This window comes from Drosophila suzukii, chromosome 3 (genome assembly GCF_043229965.1).
Source record: "Drosophila suzukii chromosome 3, CBGP_Dsuzu_IsoJpt1.0, whole genome shotgun sequence".
NCBI classification, from domain to species: domain Eukaryota; kingdom Metazoa; phylum Arthropoda; class Insecta; order Diptera; family Drosophilidae; genus Drosophila; species Drosophila suzukii.
This window is the reverse complement of record NC_092082.1, coordinates 27,334,290-27,340,289: the sequence shown is the minus strand read 5'-3', so window position 1 is coordinate 27,340,289 and position 6,000 is coordinate 27,334,290.

Below are 6,000 nucleotides of genomic sequence, written 5' to 3'. Positions count from 1 at the left end.
TCCCACGGAAACAACCTGCAAGGTTATAGAAACGTAAGCTTCCCGAAGTTAGCTTACTTGTTTTAAGTAAATTTGTTGTATTTTCTAAAAGCATATCCTATTGCTTGATGTATTTTTTATAGTAATCACACAAAACTTTGTAAGGGATAGACTTAAATCAAGATCCGAAAAGGATAAAAGGATTTTACACTAGTAGGAAAATGCGCCACACTCTAAAAACGTTATTCCTCACCAAGCACAGGAAAATTTTTTCCAAAACACTACTAAAAAAAACACCACCCACTTTTAGCGCTCAAACCAAACCAATAAATTTTCTTAAAGTCCTGGCACAACCCTTTTAGTTTCGAAATACCTATCGATTGGTGTATCCAACATCCTACATATAGCAGTCGCCTTCGCACACCCTCCTGGTGAGCTTCCTCATTAAGTGAACTGCCGTCCACAGAGATAGATTGTTTTGTTATTTGGTTATGATTTCAGTGGAGAATTAAAGTATTCAACAACGTTTATTTTTGTAATGTTGTGTACTGGAAATGAATAGTTGTTTATTTAGGTGTTAATGGGTTAATAAAGTGTTGAGCCTTTCGAAATTTTACTTGTATGTCCTTTCCAATTTTTCCTGTAACTTTTTCAACTTCTTCATCTTTTAATGTTATCCCCCATTTTCCCTATAGAAGGTTTGTAATTTAAGACTTTTTCAAAAAATTTCTTTATAAATATTTCATTTGATTGAAGATCCGAATTGTTTAGCAACTCTAGTTATTTTAATCGAGTCTGAATAGTTTGGAACGAAAGACTTCAAAACCTGTGCTAATAATATATGTTTTTATGCCGAAAAGTGGATTGCGTGAATGATATTGAATTTATTTATTTATTTATTTATTTCGCCAATTGTTTAAATTGTTGAATTGTTTAAATAAAGTATTTAAAGGTCTCAATATCATATATGGTGAAGCATGCGTTAATAAGAGCTATCTTTACTCTCCATTCCATTCGGCCAAAAAGTGTTTCGTGTACTATTTATAAATTTTGAAATCGCTGAACAATCTACTTTCTGGAATTTCTTGCTATTATTAGCTATTAGGTATGGCTTGGTTCCTTTGTTTTCACTTAGTGTTCCCTTTATCAGATGTGCTAAGAAAAGTATGGTTTTATCTGTTGTTGAAATCCATACGCTATTGTCTCCGATCTTCAATTTCATCCATTTTATGTTGATTTCAAGCTAACATAGCATGGCACAATTTAAATTCACAACTGTCTTCCTTTTCAAGGCTAACACGTTAGTTTTTTTTGGTTATTATTATTAATGTGTGACTATATTTATCTTGAGAGGAGAAATCATAAATATATATAAAAGTTAAAGGTGCAAAGCAACGAGCAATAAATTCAAGCCTTTTTATACCCGTTACTCGTAGAGTAATTCTTGATCAGGATCACTAGCCGAGTCGATCTAGCCATGTCCGTCTGTCCGTCTGTCTGTCTGTCCGGATGAACGCTGAGATCTCGGAAACTATGGGAGCTAGGCTATTGAGATTTGGCGTGCAGATTCCTGAGCTTCTTACGCATCGCAAGTTTGTTTCAGTAGAGTGCCACGTCCACTCTAACGCCCACAAACCGCCCAAAACTGTGGCTCCTACAATTTTGATGGTAGATAGAAAATTTTTACTAAAATGTATTAGTCTTGTCAATAAAAAAAAAATTTTTGCTACGCTCACAAACCTCCCAAGAAAAAAAGCTATGACGTCAGATCCAGACAATGCGAAATGTTTTTACGCTTGTATGTGTGTGTATGTAAATAGTTGCCGGCCGAACTTAGCGGCAAAGAAAAGTCCTGCCGGCGCTCAGAGAGAGCAAAGTGCGCGGGTAACTTATTCTATTGAATAATGAACCCTTTATCCATTTGTCCCATTGACGGGCAAAAACCTTAAAAGATCTGTACATCTTTCAATGAATATGTATTAGCTTAATAAATACCTATAGATTGTCCCAAAAAAACTTTTCCGTTTTCAGTCCAATGCTCTCAAACCAAAGTAGTTAGGACAAGCCTTGACACTAGAGCCAGAAAACGACATACATACATACATATGTATTTATGCATGTGTGTGGTTGTAACAAATTGCAAACTAATATCCGCGGCAAATAGAATTCTTTCAAAAAAAGCTATTCAACCAAATATTTTGAAATACAGAATGTGCCTTAAAATTGTGTATGTTTAGCAAGCATACATAAATATAAATGTTTTTTGTCTATTTTATGTGTTGCTTTCTCATTCTGGGCGCTGGCTGAAACAAAAGCAGAGCCGAAAAATGAGAGCAAGGGAGAGAGAATAAAGTGCGCGGCTAACTTATTCCATTAAATTATGAACAAAAAATAAACTTTTTGTCCTTTTTTTCCCCTGTCCTCTAACCACCTTACTTATTGCTGTAATTTTGTTGATTGCTTATGTTCAACAAACATATATTAACCCTCTAGTGCCCAAATTTTCTTTTCCGGCAGACAATTTGAGTTTCCGATGTACAACCAGGAAGCTTACAGGTTTTTTTGTCAGCGCGTGATAAAAACATTGGAAAATGCTCGACTTTATCATAACGTACATCATTAATCGGAAGGAAAGTTTTCTTCCCTGTGCATTTATTTTCCTTTCCATCAACTTCTCGCGGGGCCCCGGTCCTTTTGGCAGATAAGGAGTTTGTAGCATGCAAAGCACATTTGCAACTTCTGACCGGAAGTTTGGCAATTGGTATTTTGTGTTATTAGCGTCCGGCTGGTTTATTCGGTGGAACAAAATGTAAGCGTTTACCATGGCTAAATCGAGCATATGTGTAAATAGTCGATTTGTACACTTGTTGCTCTTTACGGGAATTTTATATCGACCAATAAGTCCGTCCATTGAGCCGACACCACCCATGTGGCTGTTGTATTCGTGGATTACATTTGGGCAATTTATGTCAACGTACTTTTTTTCGGAACGAACAAAACGGGAAACCTGATCTTTTGAATTCGTTTCATTCAGGAAAGGCTTTGTGCCCGCGTAAGTCGAAGCAAGTCGTACTGCCTTATTGTCCTTCCAAATCGTCAAAGACAGTTCGACTCCTAATACAGATCCACAAAATTCTGTAGAATATCCACGCACTTGTTTCTTGAGGTCGCTGTCAGATGGCAGCTTACAATTTGGAATGCGATTCGAGCGAATAGTTCCCAAAGAAAATATTCCCCGGGACTTGAGATATACAAGAAGCGGCAAAGAAGTATAATAATTGTCAAAGTAGATAATCTGGTTTTTGAAATCCGGAACATTGCGTGACAATCGAACAACTACATTTGCTGCCGCACCAAGATCTGGTGAGCCAGTTTGAACAACGTTGTCACCTGCTCCACAATATATCTCGAAAATATAGCAAAAGCCAGAAGAGTCACACAAATTGAAGAATTTCACTCCCCATTTGTGTGGTTTGTCTGGTAAATATTGTCTAAGAAAGGTCTTCATCTTCGTTGCACACATTTGTTCATCCACAGATAAGCGTTGGCGCATCGGAACTGACTGAAACTTCTAATTGAAGTGATTCACGAGCGGCCGTATTTTGTATAAAGGATCGTGGTCGGTAGAATCCTTGGAGGGCAATATTTTGCTCAGCAGGCGCTTTGCGTTTGCGTTTCTGTGATTGAGGTGAATTGGATGCAATCGAACTTGAGGGTGACAACAATTTTGCAAAAGGAGTAGGACTTCCGCTTGAAGTTACACAAATCTCTCTAGCCAACATAGAATCCGACATATGTATAACTTTCTCAATCGCTTCTTCATCTTCCTCATTGACAGGTAGCGCTGCCTCGCAAACATCATCAGTCAAATCTCCCTCCAATTCTTCTTCTCCGTCCGTATCAATGTCAATATCAATTGAATTTAAAAATTTTTCAATCTCCACTTCGGAAAGAGCTGATAGCTTATTCACTTGTCGTCGCTCCATGTCTACTGAAGCAATTATTTGTACTTAAATATGTCATAGGTTGTTCCACTTTCAAACTTACCTTATAATTTTTTTTCCCGAATTGTCCCAAGACCGCCTCTAGACGGGATACCTTATAAAAGCTATAGAAAGCTAACGAAATCTTATTTTTAGTGTGGGTTTCGTTTTTTGAGTCCTTGAGACTATCAGCAACACGGTACAATTTTTTTTCCAGCAACAAACTTTTTACAATATTTTAAAAAAATATTTATATTTTGCACTTAATTTGCAAATAATTATTTCGTCCGAATTGCACAAATTTTCTGCTTCAAATGACTACAGCAGCTTGCGCAAGCTCTAGTATGTATTCCAAACGCAACGAACTTAATTTTTGGACTTCCCCGAATTAGAAAAAACGCAAAACCGAGTCAAAAAGAATGAAGACTAAAATAACGGTGTTTTTAACCTTACCCGTCTGGAGGCGGTCTTGGGCACTAGAGGGTTAATACTGTTGGGATTCTACGTTTAAATAAGTTTAATCGATGTTATTTAGTTTTAATTATATTATTCTTTATTTAGCACAGCACAACCAACCACAGACTTAGAGATCACGGAAGTAAGAGAAGGATTATCCGCGTGGCTTACACTTTAGTGTTACCAGATATCGATAATGTTATAATGCTGTTTTTGTTATATTCTAAATTATAATGGGGATATTCTAGTGCATGTTCAATACGCCCCCTCAAAAATTGCATTATAAATTAAATTAAAATTACATATTTTCAACTTAATCTATGTGGCTTGTGCTTGCCTATCTTCTTTTCTTTTCTATTGGGAACATACAATACAGTGATCCAGCATTTGCTGCTAGGATTGGGAAAACCCAAAAAAACCCAATCAGATCACTCTTAAGAACTAAATAGTTATAGTTATAGAAACAAATTTAACAAAATGAAACAAATTATTCGTGTAGTTTGGCTTCTCCATCCAGTCCCATTTTTCCACGTAAACCCATAAAGCGTGGAGCAGGCAACGGCTTCGTTAGAATGTCAGCAAGTTGGTTCTCTGTGGAAATCTGAATTCTCAGCAACCACAGATCCATTCTTGAATATCTTTACGCCGTTACTGCCAAACATAACGGTCATACCGGCCTCCTGCAGTCGCTTGACAGAAATAAAATTTTCTGCAACATTCTGGCAATAAAGCACATCCTCAAGCGTGATTTGGTTTCCATTGTTCAGCCTGACAGTTCCGCGCTTCGTTGCAAAAATAAATTCGCCATGCTTGGCAACAGCAATTTTTATAGGAGACTCCAGGTCGATGTAATCCACAAAAAGTTTCTCGTCATTTACGAGATGGTCTGTAGCACCAGAATCCAATATAAATTTAACGTTCTCATTGTCACTTTTGGACCTTTTTTTATCAAAACGATTTAACATAAACGCGAAGCCGGGTTGGGTTGATGCTATATGTGCTTGTTTGTTATTTTCTTTATTTTTATCATTTATAATTCTTTTGAACGCATAACAATCTTTTTTAATATGCCCTTCTTTGCCACAGTGATGACACTTAATATTAAATTTTCCCTTTCCCTTGAATGGCTTCCGAATTCCACTGTTACTATTTTTAAAGGATCTATTTTTATAATTGTTGTTATTGTATACCGCTGCCTTCATAACTTTTCTACTTGTATCACTGCTATCGTTTTTAATTTTTATCTCGTGATCGAGTAATCTGTTCTTTACAAAGGCTAAAGTAAGATTTTCCTCAGCTAGGGTCTCAATCGCAGTTATTACCCCATTATATGACGATGGCAAGGTCAATAGCAAGTGCGACACTTTGTCCATTTCGTCGATTTTCGCCCCTGAGGCTAACAACTCACTCATCAATTCATCGAAAATATTAAAATGACATAATAGTGCTGTCTCACTCTGCAACTTCAGCGACAGCAATCTTTTCCGAACAGCTAACTGCGACGCGAGACTCTTGCGTTCATAGATGGCGTCCAAATTCTTGAGAATTTGTCGCGCCGTGTTGTCGCATGTCGCAAAGTTTA